Source organism: Orcinus orca, chromosome 6 (genome assembly GCF_937001465.1).
Source record: "Orcinus orca chromosome 6, mOrcOrc1.1, whole genome shotgun sequence".
NCBI classification, from domain to species: Eukaryota; Metazoa; Chordata; class Mammalia; order Artiodactyla; family Delphinidae; genus Orcinus; species Orcinus orca.
The window spans coordinates 1,658,344-1,674,050 of record NC_064564.1 but is presented as its reverse complement, the minus strand read 5'-3'; the positions used below and the strand labels follow the sequence as shown (position 1 = coordinate 1,674,050).

General features: G+C 43.5%; 1 long non-coding RNA gene across 3 annotated transcripts in view; it reads right to left on the bottom strand.

Annotated features, from left to right (window-relative positions):
* Positions 1 to 302: 302 nt before the first annotated feature.
* LOC125964726 (uncharacterized) overlaps positions 303 to 15,707 on the bottom strand; it is a 723,743-nt gene continuing 708,338 nt past the window's right edge. For 2 of the 3 annotated variants that reach the window (XR_007477966.1, XR_007477967.1), the window contains 2 exons: positions 3,547 to 3,624; positions 303 to 469 (listed from right to left, as the gene is read on the bottom strand). This is a non-coding gene — a long non-coding RNA (uncharacterized LOC125964726). Of the gene's footprint in view, positions 470 to 3,542; positions 3,625 to 15,707 lie in introns of all 3 variants that reach the window. The other variant, XR_007477968.1, reaches the window with a different exon arrangement.

The following is a 15,707-nucleotide window of genomic DNA, read 5'->3' as shown; positions in this document are numbered from 1 at the left end:
CAACCAAGCAAGCTTGCAAAGGATATCTGCACTACAATGAAGTCTCACTTCCCTGCGGTCAAAAGGGCCAACTGAATAAAGTGTAAAATCCAGAAAGGCAGGACAGGCCATGGAGAACTGGGAGCCTTGTTATGTTGATGGGAGGGATGTAAATTGCCAACAGCCACTCGGGAGAAGTGTATGGTGTTTCCTGAAACATCTAAAAAACAAAGCAACACAGCCTAGGGCACTTCCACTTATGGTCCTATAGCTTAGGGAAATTAAAATCAAACAGACACAGCCACCCCAAAGTTTGGGACGGCTCTGTTTACAAGAACCTTGTTTACGGTACAAGTACAATATCGCAGAAAGTGAAAAATGGATAAAGAAGTTGTGGTACTTACGTACAATGCAATATCACTCAGCAATGAAATCTATGTCTTCAGGCCCGTAGCAGCACAATGAGTGGATTCAGGTATGATGATTCTAACTGAAATAAGTCACACAGAAAAAGAAACATCATAAGATATCACTAATACACGGAATATAAACTTGCCTACACAGGAACTGGATTACAAAAGAGAACAGGGTCTCAAATTTAGAAAACCAACTTATGCTTGCTTAAGGGGAAAGGTGAGTTGGGGTGCTGCATAAAACCAGAGATTGAAATGAGCACAGATAAAGTTCCTTAAGCCAAATATGTAATAGACAAGAGCTACTCCTTGCTCAACGAAATGGACTCATCACCCCATATTAAACGACTAAGAATGTACCTGACTAGTAAGTATCTTAAAAACTATGGATTGCTATGTCTCCGAAAGAGAATCAAGCGTGTGTACAGGGGCATAAACGCAGCAGTGATAGGATTGCAGAGGTTCGGAGAGCAAATGAAGACCCTTTGAAGTCATATTGCATGGTACCCATTCCACGGGTCTCAACTCTCCAGGTTTAAGGGATTCTTCTTTCAGCTAAATCATGCATGTGGAACCTAGAGTATGATCAACCATGTGATCGGGAGACGTGTTCCAATATGTCTCACTTCTCGTCCCCCGGTACTCGGGTGCAACATTCCAGACGCTTTACTAACACTCTCCCGACTTGGAGAGTCAGTGCCTTTAACCTCCTGTTTGGCCCAGTTTGCAATTTCTGCGGAAGATGAACAGGAATAGGGAGAACCAATGAGAGACTAGCTGGAGGTGTCTGGACGGGCAAATTTAACTCTCATTTCCCAACAGGAAGAGGAATTAACCAAAGGCTCAGCGTGCCGTGCCGGAACCAGATTAGGGCCTGAAACAATCCTGCGGTGTTGCGGCCAGCTCACAAGAAAGCGAGTTGAAGAAAGGATCTCAGGGGCACTGTAATTCACAAACCTGCAGAGTTATAAATGACAGCTATCGTCCAAAAATATACTGAAGTAAGGCTGCCAAGAGGACTTGAAAGCGGGGCAGAATTGCAGGAAACCGATTTCAGGAGGTACACTGGAATTGCATTTAAAGCATAGGAAAAGAGGCAGAACGTCCACAATGATGCACTTGGCCAAAAAGGGCGTATGCGTTTTTTCCTGAGTATATTCAGGAAAAAACGCATACGCCCTTTTTGGCCAACCAAGCAAGCTTGCAAAGGAAATCTGCACTACAATGAAGTCTCACTTCCCCCCTTCAAAAGGGCCATCTGAAAAAAGTGTAAAATCCAGAAAGGCAGGACAGGCCATGGAGAACTGGGAGCCTTGTTATGCTGATGGGTGGGATGTATATTGCTAATAGCCACTGGGGAGAAGTGTATGGTGTTTCCTGAAACATCTAAAAAACAAAGCAACAGAGCCTATGGCACTTCCACTTATGGTCCTATAGATTAGGGAAATTAAATTCAAAAAGACACAGCCACCCCAAACTTTGGGACGGCTCTGTTTACAAGAACCACATTTATGGTACAAGTTCAATATCGCAGAAAGTGGAAAATGGATAAAGAAGTTGTGGTAATTATGTACAATGCAATATCACTCAGCAATGAAATCTATGTCATCAGGCCTGTAGCAGCATAATGAGTGGATTCAGGTATGATGATTCTAACTGAAATAAGTCACACAGAAAAAGAAACATCATAAGATATCACTGTTACACGGAATGTAAACTTGGCTACACAAGAACTGGATTACAAAACAGAACAGGGTCTCAAATTTAGAAAACCAACTTACGCTTGCTTAAGGGGAAAGGTGAGTTGGGGTGCTGCATAAAACCAGAGATTGAAATGAGCACAGATAAAGTTCCTTAAGCCAAATATGTAATAGACAAGAGCTACTCCTTGCTCAACGAAATGGACTCAACACCCCATATTAAAGGCCTAACAATGTACCTGACTAGTAAGTATCTTAAAACCTACGGATTGCTATGTCTCTGAAAGAGCATCAAGTGTGTGTACAGGGGCATAAACGCAGCAGTGATAGGACTGGAGAGGTTCGGTGAGCAAATGAAGACCCTTTGAAGTCATATTGCATGGTACCCATTCCACGGGTCTCAACTCTCCAGGTTTAAGGGATTCTTCCTTCAGCTAAAACATGCATGTGGAACCCAGAGTATGATCAACCGTGTGATTGGGAGGCATGTTCAAATATGTCTCAGTTCTCGTCCCCTGGTACCTGGGTGCAACATTCCAGACGCTTTATTAACACTCTCCAGACTTGGAGAGTCAGTGCCTTTAACCTCCTGTTTGGCCCAGTTTGCAATTTCTGCGGAAGATGAACAGGAATAGGGAGAACCAATGAGAGACTAGCTGGAGGTGTCTGGACGGGCAAATTTAACTCTCATTTCCCACCAGGAAGAGGAATTAACCAAAGGCTCATTGTGCCGTGCCGGAACCAGATTAGGGCCTGAAGCAATCCTGCGGTGTTGCGGCCAGCTCACAAGAAAGCGAGTTGAAGAAAGGAGCTCAGGGGCACTGTAATTCACAAACCTGCAGAGTTATAAATGACAGCTATCGTCCAAAAATATACTGAAGTAAGGCTGCCAAGAGGACTTGAAAGCGGTGCAGAATTGCAGGACACCGATTTCAGGAGGTAGACTGGAATTCCATTTAAAGCATAGGAAAAGAGGCAGAACGTCGACAATGATGCACTTGGCCAAAAAGGGCGTATGCGTTTTTTCCTGAATATATTCAGGAAAAAACGCATACGCCCTTTTTGGCCAACCAAGCAAGCTTGCAAAGGATATCTGCACTACAATGAAGTCTCACTTCCCTCCGGTCAAAAGGGCCAACTGAATAAAGTGTAAAATCCAGAAAGGCAGGACAGGCCATGGAGAACTGGGAGCCTTGTTATGTTGATGGGAGGGATGTAAATTGCCAACAGCCACTCGGGAGAAGTGTATGGTGTTTCCTGAAACATCTAAAAAACAAAGCAACACAGCCTAGGGCACTTCCACTTATGGTCCTATAGCTTAGGGAAATTAAAATCAAACAGACACAGCCACCCCAAAGTTTGGGACGGCTCTGTTTACAAGAACCTTGTTTACGGTACAAGTACAATATCGCAGAAAGTGAAAAATGGATAAAGAAGTTGTGGTACTTACGTACAATGCAATATCACTCAGCAATGAAATCTATGTCTTCAGGCCCGTAGCAGCACAATGAGTGGATTCAGGTATGATGATTCTAACTGAAATAAGTCACACAGAAAAAGAAACATCATAAGATATCACTAATACACGGAATATAAACTTGCCTACACAGGAACTGGATTACAAAAGAGAACAGGGTCTCAAATTTAGAAAACCAACTTATGCTTGCTTAAGGGGAAAGGTGAGTTGGGGTGCTGCATAAAACCAGAGATTGAAATGAGCACAGATAAAGTTCCTTAAGCCAAATATGTAATAGACAAGAGCTACTCCTTGCTCAACGAAATGGACTCAACACCCCATATTAAACGACTAAGAATGTACCTGACTAGTAAGTATCTTAAAAACTATGGATTGCTATGTCTCCGAAAGAGAATCAAGCGTGTGTACAGGGGCATAAACGCAGCAGTGATAGGATTGCAGAGGTTCGGAGAGCAAATGAAGACCCTTTGAAGTCATATTGCATGGTACCCATTCCACGGGTCTCAACTCTCCAGGTTTAAGGGATTCTTCTTTCAGGTAATCATGCATGTGGAACCTAGAGTATGATCAACCATGTGATCGGGAGACGTGTTCCAATATGTCTCAGTTCTCGTCCCCCGGTACTCGGGTGCAACATTCCAGACGCTTTACTAACACTCTCCCGACTTGGAGAGTCAGTGCCTTTAACCTCCTGTTTGGCCCAGTTTGCAATTTCTGCGGAAGATGAACAGGAATAGGGAGAACCAATGAGAGACTAGCTGGAGGTGTCTGGACGGGCAAATTTAACTCTCATTTCCCAACAGGAAGAGGAATTAACCAAAGGCTCAGCGTGCCGTGCCGGAACCAGATTAGGGCCTGAAACAATCCTGCGGTGTTGCGGCCAGCTCACAAGAAAGCGAGTTGAAGAAAGGATCTCAGGGGCACTGTAATTCACAAACCTGCAGATTATAAATGACAGCTATCGTCCAAAAATATACTGAAGTAAGGCTGCCAAGAGGACTTGAAAGCGGGGCAGAATTGCAGGAAACCGATTTCAGGAGGTACACTGGAATTGCATTTAAAGCATAGGAAAAGAGGCAGAACGTCCACAATGATGCACTTGGCCAAAAAGGGCGTATGCGTTTTTTCCTGAATATATTCAGGAAAAAACGCATACGCCCTTTTTGGCCAACCAAGCAAGCTTGCAAAGGAAATCTGCACTACAATGAAGTCTCACTTCCCCCCTTCAAAAGGGCCATCTGAAAAAAGTGTAAAATCCAGAAAGGCAGGACAGGCCATGGAGAACTGGGAGCCTTGTTATGCTGATGGGTGGGATGTATATTGCTAATAGCCACTGGGGAGAAGTGTATGTTGTTTCCTGAAACATCTAAAAAACAAAGCAACAGAGCCTAGGGCACTTCCACTTATGGTCCTATAGATTAGGGAAATTAAATTCAAAAAGACACAGCCACCCCAAACTTTGGGACGGCTCTGTTTACAAGAACCGCATTTATGGTACAAGTTCAATATCGCAGAAAGTGGAAAATGGATAAAGAAGTTGTGGTAATTATGTACAATGCAATATCACTCAGCAATGAAATCTATGTCATCAGGCCCGTAGCAGCATAATGAGTGGATTCAGGTATGATGATTCTAACTGAAATAAGTCACACAGAAAAAGAAACATCATAAGATATCACTGTTACACGGAATGTAAACTTGGCTACACAAGAACTGGATTACAAAACAGAACAGGGTCTCAAATTTAGAAAACCAACTTACGCTTGCTTAAGGGGAAAGGTGAGTTGGGGTGCTGCATAAAACCAGAGATTGAAATGAGCACAGATAAAGTTCCTTAAGCCAAATATGTAATAGACAAGAGCTACTCCTTGCTCAACGAAATGGACTCAACACCCCATATTAAAGGCCTAACAATGTACCTGACTAGTAAGTATCTTAAAACCTACGGATTGCTATGTCTCTGAAAGAGCATCAAGTGTGTGTACAGGGGCATAAACGCAGCAGTGATAGGACTGGAGAGGTTCGGTGAGCAAATGAAGACCCTTTGAAGTCATATTGCATGGTACCCATTCCACGGGTCTCAACTCTCCAGGTTTAAGGGATTCTTCCTTCAGCTAAAACATGCATGTGGAACCCAGAGTATGATCAACCGTGTGATTGGGAGGCATGTTCAAATATGTCTCAGTTCTCGTCCCCTGGTACCTGGGTGCAACATTCCAGATGCTTTATTAACACTCTCCAGACTTGGAGAGTCAGTGCCTTTAACCTCCTGTTTGGCCCAGTTTGCAATTTCTGCGGAAGATGAACAGGAATAGGGAGAACCAATGAGAGACTAGCTGGAGGTGTCTGGACGGGCAAATTTAACTCTCATTTCCCACCAGGAAGAGGAATTAACCAAAGGCTCATTGTGCCGTGCCGGAACCAGATTAGGGCCTGAAGCAATCTTGCGGTGTTGCGGCCAGCTCACAAGAAAGCGAGTTGAAGAAAGGAGCTCAGGGGCACTGTAATTCACAAACCTGCAGAGTTATAAATGACAGCTATCGTCCAAAAATATACTGAAGTAAGGCTGCCAAGAGGACTTGAAAGCGGGGCAGAATTGCAGGAAACTGATTTCAGGAGGTAGACTGGAATTACATTTAAAGCATAGGAAAAGAGGCAGAACGTCCACAATGATGTACTTGGCCAAAAAGGGCGTATGCGTTTTTTGCTGAATATATTCAGGAAAAAACACATACGCCCTTTTTGGCAAACCAAGCAAGCTTGAAAAGGAAATCTGCAATACAATGAAGTCTCACTTCCCCCCCGGTCAAAAGGGCCATCTGAAAAAAGTGTAAAATCCAGAAAGGCAGGACAGGCCATGGAGAACTGGGAGCGTTGTTATGCTGATGGGCGGGATGTAAATTGCCAACAGCCACTCGGGAGAAGTGTATGGTGTTTCCTGAAACATCTAAAAAACAAAGCAACAGAGCCTAGGGCACTTCCACTTATGGTCCTATAGCTTAGGGAAATTAAAATAAAAAAGACACAGCCACCCCAAAGTTTGGGATGGCTCTGTTTACAAGAACCTCGTTTACGGTAAAAGTTGAATATCGCAGAAAGTGAAAAATCGATAAAGAACTTCTGGTACTTACGTACAATGCAATATCACTCAGCAATGAAATCTATGTCATCAGGCCCATAACAGCATAATGAGTGGATTCAGCTATGATGATTCTAACTGAAATAAGTCACACAGAAAAAGAAACATCATAAGATATCACTAATACAGGGAATGTAAACTTGGCTACACAGGAACTGGATTACAAAACAGAACAGGGTCTCAAATTTAGAAAACCAACTTATGCTTGCTTAAGAGGAAAGGTGAGTTGGGGTACTGCATAAAACCAGAGATTGAAATGAGCACAGATAAAGTTCTTTAAGCCAAACATGTAATAGACAAGAGCTACTCCTTGCTCAACGAAATGGACTCAACACCCCATATTAAACGCCTAAGAATGTACCTGACTAGTAAGTATCTTAAAACCTATGGATTGCTATGTCTCCAAAAGAGAATCAAGCATGTGTACAGGGGCATAAATGCAGCCGTGATAGGATTGGAGAGGTTCGGTGAGCAAATGAAGACCCTCTGAAATCATATTGCATGGTACCCATTCCACGGGTCTCAACTCTCCAGGTTTAAGGGATTCTTCCTTCAGCTAAAACATGCATGTGGAACCCAGAGTATGATCAACCGTGTGATCGGGAGACGTGTTCCAATATGTCTCAGTTCTCGTTCCCTGGTACTCAGGTGCAACATTCCAGACGCTTTACTAACACTCTTCCGACTTGGAGAGTCTGTGCCTTTAACCTCCTGTTTGGCCCAGTTTGCAATTTCTGCGGAAGATGAACAGGAATAGGGAGAACCAATGAGAGACTAGCTGGAGGTGTCTGGACGGGCAAATTTAACTCTCATTTCCCACCAGGAAGAGGAATTAACCAAAGGCTCAGCGTGCCATGCCGGAATCAGATTATGGCCTGAAGCAATCCTGCGGTGTTACGGCCAGCTCACAAGAACGCGAGTTGAAGAAAGGAGCTCAGGGCCACTGTAATTCACAAACCTGCAGAGTTATAAATGACAGCTATCGTCCAAAAATATACTGAAGTAAGCCTGCCAAGAGGACTTGAAAGTGGGGCAGAATTGCAGGAAAGCGATTTCCGGAGGTAGACTGGAATTACTTTTAAAGCATAGGAAAAGAGGCAGAACGTCCACAATGATGCTCTTGGCCACAAAAGGCGTATGCGTTTTTTCTTGAATATATTCAGGAAAAAACGCATACGCCCTTTTTGGCCAACCAAGCAAGCTTGCAAAGGAAATCTGCACTACAATGAAGTCTCACTTCCCCCCGGTCAAAAGGGCCATCTGAAAAAAGTGTAAAATCCAGAATGGCAGGACAGGCCATGGAGAACTGGGGGCCTTGTTATGCTGATGGGCGGGATGTAAATTGCCAACAGCCACTCGGGAGAAGTGTATGGTGTTTCCTGAAACATCTAAAAAACAAAGCAACAGAGCCTAGTGCACTTCCACTTATGGTCCTATAGCTTAGGGAAATTAAAATCAAAAAGACACAGCCACCCCAAAGTTTGGGACGGCTCTGTTTACAAGAACCTCGTTTACGGTACAAGTTGAATATCGCAGAAAGCAAAAAATGTATAAAGAACATCTGGTACTTACGTACAATGCAATATCACTCAGCAATGAAATCTATGTCATCAGGCCCGTAGCAGCATAATGAGTGGATTCAGGTATGATGATTCTAACTGAAATAAGTCACACAGAAAAAGAAACATCATAAGATATCACTAATACACGGAATGTAAACTTGGCTACACAGGAACTGAATTACAAAACAGAACAGGGTCTCAAATTTAGAAAACCAACTTATGCTTGCTTAAGGGGAAAGGTGAGTTGGGGTGCTGCATAAAACCAGAGATTGAAATGAGCACAGATAAAGTTCCTTAAGCCAAATATGGAATAGACAAGAGCTACTCCTTGCTCAACGAAATGGGCTCAACACCACATATTAAACGCTTAAGAATGTACCTGACTAATAAGCATCTTAAAACCTATGGATTGCTATGTCTCCGATAGAGAATCAAGCGTGTGTACAGAGGCATAAACGCAGCAGTGATAGTATTGGAGAAGTTCGGTGAGCAAATGAAGACCCTTTGAAGTCATATTGCATGGTACCCATTCCACGGGTCTCAACTGTCCAGGTTGAAGGGATTCTTCCTTCAGCTAAAACATGCATGTAGAACCCAGAGTATGATCAACCGTGTGATCGGGAGACGTGTTCAAATATAACTCAGTTTTCCTCCCCTGGTACTTGGGTGCAACATTCCAGATGCTTTACTAACACTCTCCCGACTTGGAGAGTCAGTTCCTTTAACCTCCTGTTTGGCACAGTTTGCAAATTCCGCGGAAGATGAACAGGAATAGGCAGAACCAATGAGAGACTAGCTGGAGGTGTCTGGACGGGCAAATTTAACTCTCATTTCCCACCAGGAAGAGGAATTAACCAAAGGCTCAGCGTGCCGTGCCGGAACTAGATTAGGGCCTGAAGCAATCCTGCGGTGTTGCGGCCAGCTCACAAGAAAGCGAGTGGAAGAAAGGAGCTCAGGGGCACTGTAATTCACAAACCTGCAGAGTGATAAATGACAGCTATCATCCAAAAATATACTGAAGTAAGGCTGCCAAGAGGACCTAAAAGCTGGGCAGAATTGCAGGAAACCGATTTCAGGAGGTAGACTGGAATTGCATTTAAAGCATAGGAAAAGAGGCAGAACGTCCACAATGATGCACTTGGCCAAAAAGGGCGTATGCGTTTTTTCCTGAATATATTCAGGAAAAAACGCATACGCCCTTTTTGGCAAACCAAGCAAGCTTGCAAAGGAAATCTGCACTACAATGAAGTCTCACTTCCCCCCATCAAAAGGGCCATCTGAAAGAAGTGTAAAATCCAGAAAGGCAGGACAGGCCATGGAGAACTGGGAGCCTTGTTATGCTGATGGGCGGGATGTAAATTGCCAACAGCCACTTGGGAGAAGTGTATGGTGTTTCCTGAAACATCTAAAAAACAAAGCAACAGAGCCTAGGGCACTTCCACTTATGGTCCTATAGCTTAGGGAAATTAAAATCAAAAAGACACAGCCACCCCAAAGTTTGGGACGGCTCTGTTTACAAGAACCTCGTTTACGGTACAAGTACAATATCGCAGAAAGTGAAAAATGGATAAAGAAGTTGTGGTACTTACGTACAATGCAATATCACTCAGCAATGAAATCTATGTCATCAGGCCCGTAGCAGCATAGAGTGGATTCAGGTATGATGATTCTAACTGAAATAAGTCACACAGAAAAAGAAACATCATAAGATATCACTAATACATGGAATGTAAACTTGGCTACACAGGAACTGGATTACAAAACAGAACAGGGTCTCAAATTTAGAAAACCAACTTATGCTTGCTTAAGGGGAAAGGTGAGTTGGGGTGCTGCATAAAACCAGAAATTGAAATGAGCACAGATAAAGTTCCTTAAGCCAAATATGGAATAGACAAGAGCTACTCCTTGCTCAACGAAATGGACTCAAAACCCCATATTAAACGCCTAATAATGTATTTGACTAGTAAGTATCTTAAAACCTAAGGATTGCTATGTCACTGAAAGAAAATCAAGCGTGAGTACTGGGGCATAAATGCAGCAGTGATAGGATTGGAGAGGTTCGGTGAGCAAATGAAGACCCTATGAAGTCATATTGCATGGTACCCATTCCACGGGTCTCAACTCTCCAGGTTTAAGGGATTCTTCCTTCAGCTAAAACATGCATGTGGAACCCAGAGTATGATCAACCGTGTGATCGGGAGACGTGTTCCAATATGTCTCAGTTCTCGTCCCCTGGTACTCGGGTGCAACATTCCAGACGCTTTACTAACAGTCTCCCGACTTGGAGAGTCAGTGCCTTTAACCTCCTGTTTGGCCCAGTTTGAAATTTCTGCAGAAGATGAACAGGAATAGGGAGAACAAATGAGAGACTAGCTGGAGGTGTCTGGACGGGCAAATTTAACTCTCATTTCCCACCAGGAAGAGGAATTAACCAAAGGCTCAGCGTGCCGTGCCAGAACAAGATTAGGGCCTGAAGCAATCCTGCGGTGTAGCGGCCAGCTTACAAGCAAGTGAGTTGAAGAAAGGAGCTCAGGGGCACTGTAATTCACAAACCTGCAGAGTTATAAATGACAGCTATCATCCAAAAATATACTGAAGAATGGCTGCCAAGAGGATTTCAAAGCGGGGCAGAATAGCAGGAAACTGATTTCAGGAGGTAGCCTGGAATTGCATTTAAAGCATAGGAAAAGAGGCAGAACGTCGACAATGATACACTTGGCAAAAAAGGGCGTATGTGTTTTTTCCTGAATATATTCAGGAAAAAACACATACGCTCTTTTTGGCAAACCAAGCAAGCTTGAAAAGGAAATCTGCACTACAATGAAGTCTCACTTCCCCCATGGTCAAAAGGGCCATCTGAAAAAAGTGTAAAATCCAGAAAGGCAGGACAGGCCATGGAGAACTGGGAGCCTTGTTATCCTGATGGGTGGGATGTAAATTGCCAACAGCCACTCGGGAGAAGTGTATGGTGTTTCCTGAAACATCTAAAAAACAAAGCAACAGAGCCTAGGGCACTTCCACTTATGGTCCTATAGATTAGGGAAATTAAAATAAAAAGACACAGCCACCCCAAAGTTTGGGACGGCTCTGTTTACAAGAACCTCGTTTATGGTACAAGTTCAATATCGCAGAAAGCGAAAAATGGATAAAAATTTGTGGTAGTTAAGTACAATGCAATATCACTCAGCAATGAAATCTATGTCAGCAGGCCCGTAGCAGCATAATGAGTGGATTCAGGTATGATGATTCTAACTGAAATAAGTCACACAGAAAAAGAAACATCATAAGATATCACTAATACACGGAATGTAAACTTGGCTACACAGGAACTGAATTACAAAACAGAACAGGGTCTCAAATTTAGAAAACCAACTTATGCTTGCTTAAGGGGAAAGGTGAGTTGGGGTGCTGCATAAAACCAGAGATTGAAATGAGCACAGATAAAGTTCCTTAAGCCAAATATGGAATAGACAAGAGCTACTCCTTGCTCAACGAAATGGGCTCAACACCCCATATTAAACGCTTAAGAATGTACCTGACTAGTAAGCATCTTAAAACCTATGGATTGCTATGTCTCCGATAGAGAATCAAGCGTGTGTACAGAGGCATAAACGCAGCAGTGATAGTATTGGAGAAGTTCGGTGAGCAAATGAAGACCCTTTGAAGTCATATTGCATGGTACCCATTCCACGGGTCTCAACTGTCCAGGTTTAAAGGATTCTTCCTTCAGCTAAAACATGCATGTAGAACCCAGAGTATGATCAACCGTGTGATCAGGAGACGTGTTCCAATATGTCTCAGTTCTCGTTCCCTGGTACTCAGGTGCAACATTCCAGACGCTTTACTAACACTCTTCCGACTTGGAGAGTCAGTGCCTTTAACCTCCTGTTTGGCCCAGTTTGCAATTTCTGCGGAAGATGAACAGGAATAGGGAGAACCAATGAGAGACTAGCTGGAGGTGTATGGACAGGCAAATTTAACTTTCATTTCCCACCAGGAAGAGGAATTAACCAAAGGCTCAGCATGCCGTGCCGGAACCAGATTAGGGCCTGAAGCAATCCTGCGGTGTTGCGGGCAGCTCACAAGAAAGCGAGTTGAAGAAAGGAGCTCAGGGGCACTGTAATTCACAAACCTGCAGAGTAATAAATGACAGCTATCCTCCAAAAATATACTGAAGTAAGGCTGCCAAGAGGACTTGAAAGCGGGGCAGAATTGCAGGAAACCGATTTCAGGAGGTAGACTGGAATTGCATTTAAAGCATAGGAAAAGAGACAGAACGTCGACAATGATGCACTTGGCCAAAAAGGGCGTATGCGTTTTGTCCTAAATATATTCAGGACAAAACGCATACGCCCTTTTTGGCCAACCGAGCAAGCTTGCAAAGGAAATCTGCACTACAATGAAGTCTCACTTCCCCCCGGTCCAAAGGGCCATCTGAAAAAAGTGTAAAATCCAGAAAGTCAGGACAGGCCATGGAGAACTGGGAGCCTTGTTATGCTGATGGGCCGGATGTAAATTGCCAACAGCCACTCGGGAGAAGTGTATGGTGTTTCCTGAAACATAAAAAAAACAAAGCAACAGAGCCTAGGGCACTTCCACTTATGGTCCTATAGCTTAGGGAAATTAAAATCAAAAAGACACAGCCACCCCATAATTTGGGACGGCTCTGTTTACAAGAACCTCGTTTACGGTACAAGTTCAATATCGCAGAAAGTGAAAAATGGATAAAGAATTTGTGGTACTTACGTACAATGCAATATCACTCAGCAATGACATCTATGTCATCAGGCCTGTAGCAGCATAATGAGTGGATTGAGGTATGATGATTCTAACTGAAATAAGTCACACAGAAATAGAAACATGATAAGATATCACTAATACACGGAATGTAAACTTGGCTACACAGAACTGGATTACAAATGAGAACAGGGTCTCAAATTTAGAAAACCAACTTATGCTTGCTTAAGGGGAAAGGTGAGTTGGGGTGCTGCATAAAACCAGAGATTGAAATGAGCACAGATAAAGTTCCTTAAGCCAAATATGTAATAGACAAGAGCTACTCCTTGCTCAACTAGATGGACTCAACACCCCATATTAAATGACTAAGAATGTACCTGACTATTAAGTGTCTTAAAATCTATGGATTGCTATGTCTCCGAAAGAGAATCAAGCGTGTGTACAGGGGCATAAATTCAGCAGTGATAGGATTGGAGAGGTTCGCTGAGCAAACGAAGACCCTTTGAAGTCATATTGCATGGTACCCATTCCACGGGTCTCAACTCTCCAGGTTTAAGGGATTCTTCCTTCAGCTAAAACATGCATGTGGAACCCACAGTATGATCAACCGTGTGATCGGGAGACGTGTTCCAATGTCTCAGTTCTCGTCCCCTGGTACTCGGGTGCAACATTCCAGATGCTTTACTAACACTCTCCCGACTTGGAGAGTCAGTGCCTTTAACCTCCTGTTTGACCCAGTTTGCAAATTTCGCGGAAGATGAACAGGAATAGGGAGAACCAATGAGAGACTAGCTGGAGGTGTCTGGACGCGTAAATTTAACTCTCATTTCCCACCAGGAAGAGGAATTAACCAAAGGCTCAGCGTGCCGTGCCGGAACCAGATTAGGGCCTGAAGCAATACTGCGGTGTTGCGGCCAGCTCACAAGAAAGCGAGTTGAAGAAAGGAGCTCAGGGGCACTGTAATTCACAAACCTGCAGAGTTATAAATGACAGCTATCGTCCAAAAATATACTGAATTAAGGCTGCCAAGAGGACTTGAAATCCGGGCAGAATTGCAGGAAACCGAATTCAGCAGGTAGACTGGAATTGCATTTAAAGCATAGGAAAAGAGGCAGAACGTCGACAATGATGCACTTGGCCAAAAAGTGCGTATGCGTTTTTTCCTGAATATATTCAGGAAAAAAAGCATACGCCCTTTTTGGCCAACCAAGCAAGCTTGCAAAGGAAATCTGCACTACAATGAAGTCTCACTTCCCCCCGGTCAAAAGGGCCATCTGAAAAAAGTGTAAAATCCAGAAAGGCAGGACAGGCCATGGAGAACTGGGAGCCTTGTTATGCTGATGGGCGGGATGTAAATTGCCAACAGCCACTCCGGAGAAGTGTATGGTGTTTCCTGAAACATCTAAAAAACAAAGCAACAGAGCCTAGGGCACTTCCACTTATGGTCCTATAGCTTAGGGAAATTAAAATCAAAAAGACACAGCCACCCCAAAGTTTGGGACGGCTCTGTTTACAAGAACCTTGTTTACGGTACATGTACAATATCACAGAAAGTGAAAAACGGATAAAGAAGTTGTGCTACTTACGTACAATACAATATCACTGAGCAATGAAATCTATGTCATCAGGCCCGTAGCAGCATAATGAGTGGATTCAGGTATGATGATTCTAACTGAAATAAGTTACACAGGAAAAGAAACATCATAAGATATCACTAATACACGGAATGTAAACTTGGCTACACAGGAACTGGATTACAAAACAGAACAGGGTCTCAAATTTAGAAAACCAACTTATGCTTGCTTAAGGGGAAAGGTGAGTTGGGGTGCTGCATAAAACCAGAGATTGAAATGAGCACAGATAAAGTTCCTTAAGCCAAATATGTAATAGACAAGAGCTACTCCTTGCTCAACGAAATGGACTCAACACCCCATATTAAACGCCTAACAATGTACCTGACTAGTAAGTATCTTAAAACCTATGGATCGCTATGTCTCCAAAAGAGAATCAAGCATGTGTACAGGGGCATAAACACAGCAGTGATAGGATTGGGGAGGTTCGGTGAGCAAATGAAGACCCTTTGAAGTCATATTGCATGGTACCCATTCCACGGGTCTCAACTCTCCAGGTTTAAGGGATTCTTCCTTCAGCTAAAACATGCATATGGAACCCAGAGTATGATCAACCGTGTGATCGGGAGACGTGTTCAAATATGTCTCATTTCTCGTCCCCTGGTACTCGGGTGCAACATTCCAGACGCTTTACTAACACTCTCCTAACTTGGAGAGTCAGTGCCTTTAACCTCCTGTTTGGCCCAGTTTGCAATTTCTGCGGAAGATGAACAGGAATAGGGAGAACCAATGAGAGACTAGCTGGAGGTGTCTGGACGGGCAAATTTAACTCTCATTTCCCACCAGGAAGAGGAATTAACCAAAGGCTCAGCGTGCCGTGCCGGAACCAGATTAGGGCCTGAAGCAATCCTGCAGTGTTGCGGCCAGCTCACAAGAAAGCGAGTTGAAGAAAGGAGCTCAGGGGCACTGTAATTCACAAACCTGCAGAGTTATAAATGACAGCTATCGTCCAAAAATATACTGAAGTAAGGCTGCCAAGAGGACTTGAAAGCGGGGCAGAATTGCAGGAAACTGATTTCAGGAGGTAGACTGGAATTGCATTTAAAGCATAGGAAAAGAGGCAGAACGT